The sequence below is a fragment of the Triticum aestivum genome, chromosome 4D (genome assembly GCF_018294505.1).
Source record: "Triticum aestivum cultivar Chinese Spring chromosome 4D, IWGSC CS RefSeq v2.1, whole genome shotgun sequence".
NCBI lineage: Eukaryota > Viridiplantae > Streptophyta > Magnoliopsida > Poales > Poaceae > Triticum > Triticum aestivum.
This window is the reverse complement of record NC_057805.1, coordinates 126,870,464-126,881,851: the sequence shown is the minus strand read 5'-3', so window position 1 is coordinate 126,881,851 and position 11,388 is coordinate 126,870,464. Positions and strand designations below refer to the sequence as shown.

General features: G+C 43.7%; 1 pseudogene; it reads left to right on the top strand.

Moving 5' to 3' along the window:
- The first annotated feature begins 506 nt into the window (after positions 1 to 506).
- LOC123096807 (HVA22-like protein a) lies at positions 507 to 3,996 on the top strand (annotated as a pseudogene).
- The last annotated feature ends 7,392 nt before the right edge of the window (positions 3,997 to 11,388 follow it).

Below are 11,388 nucleotides of genomic sequence, written 5' to 3'. Positions count from 1 at the left end.
TATAGATTATGTTGATGTTCAAAAAGAATACTTCAACAAGGGCCGGGTCAATTTCGTTGGAAGGAACCAATAGTTCACCGAGTTTTATACACCAATGTAAGATATCTCCATTGCTAAAAAAGCTAAAAAGCTCATGGCAACGCACGAGCATTCTACTAGTAGCAATAAATTTAGAGTCCATAAATGAATTATTTTTCAGATGCCGGTTAGACCTCTTTCATAACTAAATAAATAAGAATAAATCCCCTGTCTATATAGACAAATAAATCTCTTAGTACCTATTTCACCAGTTTAATAAATAATAAAACAATTGCATTTTGTATAATCAAAATATTCTTTATTTATTTTGCATCAAGATTTGTCCCATATGATTGTCTTATTATGTTAATATAAATATTTTTTCCGTGACAACGCACGGGCGTGGAAAAAATTAAGTTCTCTCTGTACGCGTGCCTACGCCGATTAGATATGCTCTGCGCCGTTTCGTCGTCTCGTCTCGTTTCCGTCTCCGTCTAGTCTTCTCCACCGGCACTACTAGCACGCTTTCCTTTCCTCTCCAGTTTTTGCTCCCCTCGAGACTCCAAAAGCACCAAAGGGTGGGAACAAGAGGAAAAAAAACGGAGGTTTGAAGAACCTAGAGTCCATTGCCATCTCCATCCCCGTCTCCTGCGGATACGGCTCCACGCTTCCAGAAGCTCGGAGTGCGCCCATTCGAGCTACGAGGGAGAGGCATGGGCTCCAGATCTTTGCTCAAGGTTCTCGCCAAGAACTTCGATGTTCTTGCAGGGTCAGTGTTTTCCCCTTTCCATGCGCCATTTTCTGCATTTATTTTGGGCTCTTATTACGCCCTTCTTTTCTTTGTTCCTGAAATGGCGCCGGCACCAATGCCCTGTTGGCACTTGGTAATCGTGAGATGTCTTGGTGATATTTTTTTCGTCTTGCTGAGTTCATTAGGACTCGAGGGTGTTACTCATCTTTTTCACTTTTGGGGCTGAAGTCTCATCCGGTATCATTCGTGTAAGAGGAACATCCCTGATGATATAATCCGAACATTTTCTGGATGTTAATGCCTGCCAGAACCAAAAGCTCCTCTATGATGCATGCGTTGGCGTCTTGGCCTTACCTCAATTCAGATCGCTAAGCCTTTAGTCTGAATGTGCAAGTAAGCTGTAGAGTCTTGTTACTTTGTGTGGGATCCTCACATTTTGCAGTCCTTTACATAAGGTTTTGCTTTTGGATTTATGTGTAGTTTTGCTAGTGCGTGCGATTGTAGGTTGCTCGGTCCATTCTCATTGTGAAGATTAGTTTTTCGTTGTCTGGTCTTGTCCATCTTTTTTGTCAGCTGTTTCACATTCCAGATCCCTTTATATGTGGCTAGGTCACATGTTGAATGATGGCTCGGTACATTTCCCTGGTGTTTTTGTACTTCCTCTGTCCCGGATTAGTTGACTCAGATTTGTGAGGTATCTAGACACGTTTTAGTGTTAGATACATCAGTATCTAGAGAAATCTAAGACAACTATTTTGGGACGGAGGTAATATGATTTACTAGATCGTGATTCATCATATTAGAAAATAAAATATGGGAGTGCTCTACTGGGGAGTGTTTTTTAGCAGGACACTGTAATTTGTTAACGCAAGGAGACATTACTGGCTTGCGCGCACATCCAACTTGACCCAAGTAGACTGGAAATACTGGTTGTTAAATTACTACTCCTATATGTTTGTTCTGATTGTAGAGTTCATCCAACTTGAATCATCCTTTTTATGTCTTTACCTTGCTTGTATGCCTATTATTGCTCTTAGTACAGTCTTTATTTTAATTTGCGTTCAAATTAATCCTTTGTTACCTTTGTCTTGCAGGCCTTTGGTTGCACTAGCTTATCCTTTGTAAGTTGCCTGTCCTTTTTAGTTTGTTGCAACAAGTCCATTTCATATTTGTGTTATAAGTGCAAATGTAATTTAGGGCTATTACAGGTATGCTTCAGTTAAGGCAATTGAAACCAAATCCTCTGTGGATGATCAGCAATGGCTCACATATTGGGTGTTATATTCATTAATAACACTCTTCGAGCTGACATTCACATCAATTATTGAATGGTAAGGGGTACTGCAATTTTGATGTTCTTTTGTAATGTCAAGCATCTTGAGCAGTAAATGTTAGGGCTCTTTGGTTTAGTAAAGGTATGTGTCAGCATCATGTTTATTCACAGTATGAAGTATTCAAATTAACATGTAGAAATTTTAGTGCATTTTAGTTTATAAGATAAGCATTTCGCTTCAAGGCTGAGAAATTGCGTGCCCACCATAAATCAGGGTTTCACATCTTGATGATTAATTGGCTACAAAAATTTAAAACTAATTGTGGTAACAGAAACTATAATTCAAATCTATATTGCATAGGACTGGCTAACGATCTACTTTCACTTTGGAAGTGCTTTCCATAGAAAAAAGAGAGACTTTCAAGTGTTTCACAGTTTTATAGTTATTGCTGTCCAAAAGGTTTAGTACCTCTGTTCTAAATAGCATGGTTCAGAATTATTACACGATTTGCGACATAGTGGTTCTCCAACATAATATTAAGCATAAAGTGCCATTTTTTCATCTTAACTGAACCTACTAACTCATTCTTACTCGAAATCCCTTTTTTTAGCTCGCACAAGTTTATTATCAGTAATCATGGTATACTGACCCTAAAATCCCCATGGTCTTGCCATATTTGAGTTTTGCAGGCTTCCCTTTTGGTCCTCCATGAAGTTGATCTTCATTTCCTGGCTGGTCTTGCCCTACTTCAGTGGTGCAGCCTATGTGTACCAAAATTATGTGAGGCCTGTGTTTGTTAGGAATCATATGATTAACATTTGGTATGTCCCTCAGAAAAAGGGTCTTTTCTGTAATTCAGACGACTTCATCACAGCACTTGATAAGTACATTGAAGAAAATGGACCTGAAGCACTGAAGAAATTGGCAGACAAGGTACATCAACCTACACATAGTTCTGTATACCCTGGTTTCATGCACTAATTGATCATGTAAATTACTACTTTGAATTTCATGCTGCTCACATGCCAATTCATGTCATTGGTTTCCAGTTTTGTACTTGGGGTCAAAGGTAAGGCCAATTACAGACTCCTTTTGAAAAAAATTAGAATCTGAATTTTGCTGCGTATTCAGATGTTGTGATATCTAATGTACTGCCTGGTTTAAATTTCATTGGGGTTTACAACTGACTGCCACTGGTTCTTGATTGATATCTCAGTATGCTTTGTTTTAAGGCTAAACCTTGATGGTTTTGTTTCGTATGCTCTTAGCTAAACAGTGCACTAGTTGCTGTTTCAAAATGGCAAGTAGGCTATTGTTCTGATGTCTGGTATCGTGTACTGTAGGTTGGCAAGTCATCTACACAGTCTGGAATTGTGGAAAGGGTTGAAAGAATTAAAATCGCTGAAGGAGTTTAAAAAAGCAAAGGCATCAAAAGATACAAAAGCCTCGAAGGCGTTGAAGGATTCAAAAGAGCAGAAGAAGGCACCGAAATGCTCCGAAGAACAGAAAAAGGCACTGAAAGATTCAAAAGAACTAAAGCAGTCATTGGAAGACTGGAAAGAGCTGAAGAAATCACTGAAAGATCGAAAAGAGCAGGAGGGGAAAGATTCAAATGAACGTCAACCGAAGATGAGTGGCAAACGTGTGACATTCGCGGAGGTGGAGGCTGAGAAAGAATTCAAGGCCTCCAACAGTAACTGGCATCCAACCTCCGATTATGGCAGCGCATACCCTGAGCACAACTCATGGAACCGCAGCTTTATAATCTTCGACGAGGAACATAGTTACCGGAACTAGATAGGTGAACCCTGAACTTTTCTGGAAACCTTAGATTACACATGTGTGCTCGCTGTTGTGTTTCTTGAACAGACCAGATGCACCTGGCGTTGATTTGGAAGGGGCGAAAGGCCCATTTTGGCATCAACCACGGGAATGGAGATCACCTGCTGCGTCTTTTGTGTGTTGATCGTTAGTTCTGACCTGTCGCGTCGTATAACATATTCTATTAGTCCAGTGGTCGTTTGCAGGTACAAACTGTAGGTGTGTAGATGTTGGTGGTGTTTTTGGAGCACAGAACCTTATTATTAGCTGGAAGAGTCGATGTGATATTAAATCCGTTGTCAGGACTTGCATTTTTTCTCTCTGTGCTTTATCTGAATTCCTAAAAACTCTAAGCTCCCAGGAAAGCCAGTTGGTGAGAGCAACTATTTAACTGTTACCTTCTACAGCGGTCACTTCCCTGGCGCGCCGCAACTCTCGTGTGCGGGATGCACACAACTGGAGCATGAATTTTTCCTGTTTCTGCACGCGTTTTTGGGTTTTATTTGATTTTTTTTTTGAATTTAGGCTCTTTGGTTTTTGTTTGGTCTGCACAGTTTTGGGGTTTTATCTGATTTCCTTGGTTTTTTAGGCTCTTCGGTTTTTGTTTGGTCTTCTTTAGGTTTTGACAGAAAAGGATGAAAGCAATGTTTTTTTGCGGGAAGCACATGTGCCCCCTTGAAAATGGAAAAGCATACCCGGGTTTTCTGCCAGAAGCATGACCCTTACTTCCCAAAAGGGGACCGTTCTTTTCCAAAAAATAGTAAAGCATAGCCTGTGCTTCTACGCACAACCGTGCTCCGGAAAAGCACACACAATGCTTCCAGAAAAAGTGAAGGCACAATTCTACTTTCGGGTTTCAGGATTTTTTTCCTTCCGGCTTTTGTTTTTTTTCTTCCATTTTTTCACTTTTTTTTGGGTTTTCGTGATTTTTTAACATTGAAACCTAATAACATGGACGCAGGGAATCCAATGATAAAAACGGCTCGAGATTTTGACTTGTGGCTTAAGAGATAATCTATTATGAAAAAGTGAATCCATGGAAAAAGGAAAACTCCTTGCAGCACATGCAGTGTGTCACTTGCCGGCATTAGAGAAGGTGAGGAGTAACCTTTACAAGGGGTACTTCTTAATTTGTGACTAACAAACATACCTATACGTTGCAATGGGAGAAAATATCCCTAATCGCCCGAAACTCACCCCTCCCTCGATCTGGTTCATATTTTGGTAGTCCAATATGAGACTGCATAGTTATGGGGTCAAAGTTCAATTTTTAGTTTTCTTAACATTTAGGCAGATTTTAGCATAAGTTAAGTGACAAACAATACAATCTACACATGCATATCTAGAGTATGGACAACGAAAAGTAAATGACATGGAAGTGCAAGAAAGTAAGGGTAGAGTTTGGAGATGATCAAACACAATGAAGACAAGGTGATTCTTTTGGCGTGTTTTTGATAGGTGGTGCTATCGTACATCCATGTTGATGAAGACTTCAACCCACGGAGGATAACGACTGCACAAACCCATGGAGAGCTCTACCCATGAAGGGTCCACGAAGAAGCAATCTTGTCTATGCCATCATGGCTTACGTCGATGAAGGACTAGCCCCACTCGAGGTAGATTTTCACGAAGTAGGCGATCTCCTTGCCCTTATAAACTTCTTGGTTCAACTCCACAAACTTGGAGGCTCCCAAGTGACACTTAACCAATTTAGGAGACATCACTCTCCAAAAGGTAAGAGCAACTCTAGCAGACCCTGCAAAATCCCGACCCGCAAAACGCGTTTGCAGTTTGATGAAGATCTCGTTTGCGGGTCGAGAACAAGCGTGGCCGATCAGAAACCGTAGATGAAACTGCATAATTTGAAAAACAGTTTCTCGGGAGAAATTGCGCCATAGTAGTTCATCACATACTACATATATTACACGATCAAACACTACAAACACTAGTTCATACTACATACAACATCAGTACTAGTACTAGAGGCGGCGGCGAGCTCGCGGCCATGGACGACGCCGTGGAGGAGCTCAATCCACCTCGTCGGAGCTACCGAGGTCGATGCACTTCTCCCTCTGCTCCTCGCGGATGCGCCGCCACTCGTCGTCCTTCTCCTTGGCGGCGAGGTTGGCCGCGACCGCCTGCTAGAACACGAGGTCTTCGAGCTCCTCGTGGTGGCGTCGGCGCTCCGCCTCCTCGCGCAAGCTCCGCTCGGCAATGGCGGCCGCGACCGCGTCGACATCGGTGACGAAGTCCTCCGGCCCGACGACTCCGCGGCTCTCGAGCTCCTCGGGCTCCTGCTTGATGGGGACGACCTCGATCTCCTCTGGCTCCTCCGACCACTCCCTCTGCACGGGGAGAAGGCCCGCGCCGGAATAGGAGGAGCTCGCGGTGTGGGAAGATCTCGTTGCGGAGGACGAGCCCATGGCCGAGGACGGCATACGGCCATGCCGACGGTCGTATTCGTCCATCTCGCGGACGCGAAAGCTCGGCGGCAGCGAGAGGCCGCAGTTGGTCCACTTCCTCGCCCCGCGCTGTCCGAGCGGACACGCCGCTCGCGCTCGGGGTCGCCGCCCCCGCCGGAGCTGCTCCCGGAGCTGCGGCCGGAGGTCCACATGCGGCCCCGCATGGTGGCTGGAGGCGGAAGGGACTCGCTGGTGGCGAGAAATGTGAGGAGGGGAGTGGGGAATTGCGGAGCTCGGCGGCGACGAGGGGATAGGGTTTCGACCCGCAAACGCACTGCGAACCCGTAGATATACTGGTCGGGGCAGGCGGTTTGCGGGCCGCGTTAAAAATTTTTCTGGGCCGGGCAAGTATACGGGCTCTGTTCTGGCCAGAAAATTGGGCAGAGCCCGTATAGTCGCCGGAATTTTGTGGGTTTGCGGCTTTTGCGGGGTCAGCTAGAGTTGCTCTAATAAATGTTGTTGTTGATGATGAACTCCTTACTCTTATGCTTCAAAAATTAGTCTTCTCAACACTCAAATACTCTCACATATTTTGGCTGTGGTATGAGAGGGATTTTGAGTGGAAAGGAATTTGGGGATGCTAGAGATAAGGATCAAAGGTTGGAGTGGAATCCTCTTGATCTCAACACAAGGGTAGATGCAGGGCCGGTCCTGAGATTTTGGAGGCCCGGGGCGAAACTATAATCCGAAGCCCTTTAATATAAATATACTAATAAACATTTGGATGCGTGTTAACAAGAATATTTCCATCAAATATAGATAATACAATTTGTAACTGTGTCGTTGTGGTGGCCAGTGGACATGTACGGTCTCGTCTCGGTGACTCAGCCTCTGATCTCTCGACATGGTTGTGTCTTTTGGAGTTAGATGGCGCCATATACATGCATAGTAGATCCTAGAGGCTGGAGATCAAACCGTTAATGGGGCTATAGTTCTTTCGGAAAAAATCGGCCAAGATTTGATTGTTTGTAAGTATAATTCACAGTCCGGTACAAGGAAAAAGATCCAACGTACCTCAAATTTTCTGGAGAGCTACACAACAACTCTACTAGGAGTTAGTCCTCATAAATTCTGATCATCTCTGGGTGGGAGGTTGATCCTTATAAATTCAGTACTAAGTAACATGGTACTATATATGATTTCCTTCTTCCAATTGCTGAAAGGAGTTTTACATAGATTGGATTACTTCCGATCAAGATTCTTTTGGCAAGGAGATAGTGAGAGAAAGAAATATCGGCTGGCTAAATGAAGTGTGGTTTGCCGTCCCAAAGACCAAGGCGGGTTAGGCATTCATGACCTTGATGAAAGGATCGATATAGTTGACTAGAGGAGGGGGGGGGAGTGAATAGGCAACTAACATTTTTTAGCTTTTCTTAACCAAATTAAACTTTGCATCAAAATAGGTTGTCTAGATATGCGACTAGGTGAACAACCTATATGATGCAACAACAACAAGCACACAAGCAAGCAAGGGATACAACACAATATAAGCTTGCACAAGTAAAGGTAAGAGATAACCAAGAGTGAAGCCAGTGGAGACGAGGATGTGCTACCGAAGTTCCTTTCCTTTGAGAGGAAGTACGTCTCCATTGGAGCGGTGTGGAGGCACAATGCTCCCCAAGAAGCCGCTAGGGCCACCGTATTCTCCTCATGCCCTCACACACTGCGAGATGCCGTGATTCCACTATTGGTGCCCTTGGAGGCGGCGATCTCACCTTTACAAATAAGGTTGGGGCAATCTCCACAACTTAATCGGAGGCTCCCAACGACACCACGAAGCTTCACCACAATAGAATATGGCTCCGCGGTGACCTCAACCGTCTAGGGTGCTCAAACCTTTCCGAAGCGGACCCTCTTTTAATAGTACGGCTTTCCTACGACTCAAATCCACCGAAAAGAAACATAGACAACCGCCATCTTCGATAGGCTCCGAGGGGCACCGAATTGTCTTGTGCCTAGACATGAGATATCTGAAATGCTCAATGCACACGATTAGTCCGCAAATGTAATGTCACCAATCACCAAAACCACATAGGGAGAAATATGCCCTTACAATCTCCCCTTTTTGGTGGATTGATAACAATACGGGATTTGCACATAAGGATATAAGCTGAACATTTTTTTGAAATAAAATGAAACTTTATTCGTTAGAAATAACCAATACATCGTTTGTGAGGATGAGTACAATTTCATTGATAGGCTCCTCGAACCAATCCAAAGTTGAAGAAAATCTAGCTAATCTAGCAAGTTCATGTGCTACTCTATTTGCCTCTCTATTACAATGTTCGAATCTAGTCATGATGAAATCACATGCGTAGTGGAAGCAGTCATCGAAAATTGCCGCCACCGCACCCGTTGACTGTCCTCCGTCCTGCATGGTCTCAATCACCTCTAGATTATCTGAGTTGATGATTAGGCGATTGCACCCTGCCCTTTGCGCTAGTGTTAGTCCAAATTTGAGAGCTAAAGCTTCAGCCATCAGAACATCCACGCAATGGTCAATCTTTCCATTTCCTCCTGCAATAAACCTACCTTTGTCGTCTCGCAAAACCGCTCCCATCGTACCCTTCAGCATGTCCTTGTCAAAAGAGGCGTCAACATTGAGTTTCATGAAACCCCTAGGGGGACAATGCCAACCCCCCTTTTTCATGGACGCCTTTGAAGATGATGCATTTACAAAATTGTATGTGAGGGCTATGATCCCCATTGATATCTGAGTTGCATTCTGAGTTGTTTCCTTGTGCACTAATTTCCGTCTCTCCCACCATAGATACCAAGCTGAAATAGCTATCATTTCTCGTACATTTTGGTACCCCATAATACACAAATCTTGATTTGGGAGAACTACAAGGTATTCCAATATTGCCTCTCCAGCACGATCAACCTCACAAGCTCTATCAATAATCTCATCTATTCCTAGCCTCTTCCAAACCTCCTTTGCTTTAGTACATAGGAAAAGCATGTGCTTCGTGTCTTCTACACTCTGAGAGCAAGTAGGACAAAGGGGCGAGACCTTCATGTGTCTATTAGCAAGTGTTGCCCGGCATGGGAGGGTGCCATGTAACGTACGCCATATAATTTTTTTGACTTTTGCCGGACAGGATAACTTCCATATCTGACACCAAATAGGGTTAGGTGTGGTTCTCCCATCCCGTTAGAGTGTTTTAGTTTACTCCCATACTGATCGTTCTACTCCACGGAATAAGCAGACCGTACCGAGAACATACCATTTTTTGTATAACTCCAAGCAATGAAATCTGACATGTTACGTTGCGAAAGTCGGATTGAAAGAACCCGTTGAGCATCAATGGGCCACATAGTTTGTCTAATCAGGTCCTCATCCCAATTATTTGAAACAGGTTCAATCAAATCAACCACTCTTGATAACAATTGTCCCCCCTAGGAGTCACAATCTTCCTAGTGGCACAATTTGGGATCCATGCATCTTCCCAAATATTGATGTTATGTCCATTTCCCACTCGCCAAATATAGCCACGTTTCAGAGTAGTAACGCCTGCCATAATGCTTTGCCAGGTGAAGGAAGCACCATGCTTTGGCTTGGAATTCAGCAGATCGCCATCAGGGTAGCACTTGGCCCTTAGAATAGTGGCACACAAGGAATCAGGGTTATCAAGGAGACGCCATGCCTGTTTGGCCAGCAGGGCCAGGTTGAAACAGTGGATATCACGGAATCCCATTCCTCCTTGGGTTTTTGGTACACACATTTTCCACCAGGCCATCCAGTGCATCCTCCTCTGGTTCTCCTCGTCTCCCCACCAGAAATGCGCTATCGCGTCAATGATTCCTTTACAATTTTTTTAGGAATTTTAAAGACCGACATTGCATAGGTAGGTATGGCTTGGATCACAGCCTTGAGCAGGATCTCCCCCCCCCCGGCAGATAGTAGTTTTTCCTTCCAACCACTAATTTTCTTAACAATACGTTCAATTAGAAATTTAAAGCAATCTGTTTTATCAACGCCCACATTTGCTGGCAAGCCAAAGTATTTGTCATTCAGGGCCTTCGTCATTATATTGAGCATTGTACACAAGTGTTCTCTGACCTCTACCTTTGTATTGGGGCTAAAGAAAATACTAGACTTTTCCACGCTAACCAGCTGTCCCGACGCCGCACAATATAAATCTAGTGCTGATTTCAGGGCCGCCGCATTATGTTGGTTGGCTTTCATCAAGATCAACGAGTCATCCGCAAAGAGTAGGTTAGTTACTGGTGGGGCGTCTCTACAGACTTTAACTCCTGATATGTTCCCGTTCTCCTCAGCATGCGAGAGTAAGGCATTCAACCCTTCTGTGCACAGCAGAAATAGGTATGGTGATAGCGGGTCCCCCTGTCTCAACCCTCTAGTAGGCTTAAAACTCTCACTTTCCTCTGCATTTATCCTTACTTTGTATCCTACTGTTGTGACGCATTGCATAATCAAATTAACCCACTCTCGGCGGAAACCCAATTTCAGCATAATTTCCTTCAGAAAAGCCCATTCGACTCTATCGTAAGCTTTGTGCATGTCAAGCTTGATAGCACACAAGCCCTCTCTACCCTCTCTTTTATTCTTGATTGTGTGAAAACATTCGTAGGCCACTAAAATATTATCCGTTATCAATCTACCTGGTACAAAATCACTCTATGTTGGACTAATAATTTCTGGTAGAAGGGTCTTCAATCGAGAGGCCACCATTTTTGCAATTATTTTGTATACCACATTACATAAGCTGATCGGCCTAAATTGGGATACCTTTTCTGGTGTGTTAATCTTAGGAATCATCATGATTGCAGTATCATTCCAACCATTCGGGATAGTACATGTATTGATTGCTTTCAGAACCTCCTCAATTAGGTCTTCCCCTAGCATGGGCCAGAACCTTTTATAGAAGATAGCATGGAGTCCATCTGGTCCTGGAGCTTTCAAGTCCCCAATATCAAATAAAGCCTTGCGAACATCTTCCGCGGTGATACGTCTCCATCATATCTACTTTTCCAAACACTTTTGCCCTTGTTTTGAACTCTAACTTGCATTATTTGAATGGAACTAACCCGGACTGAC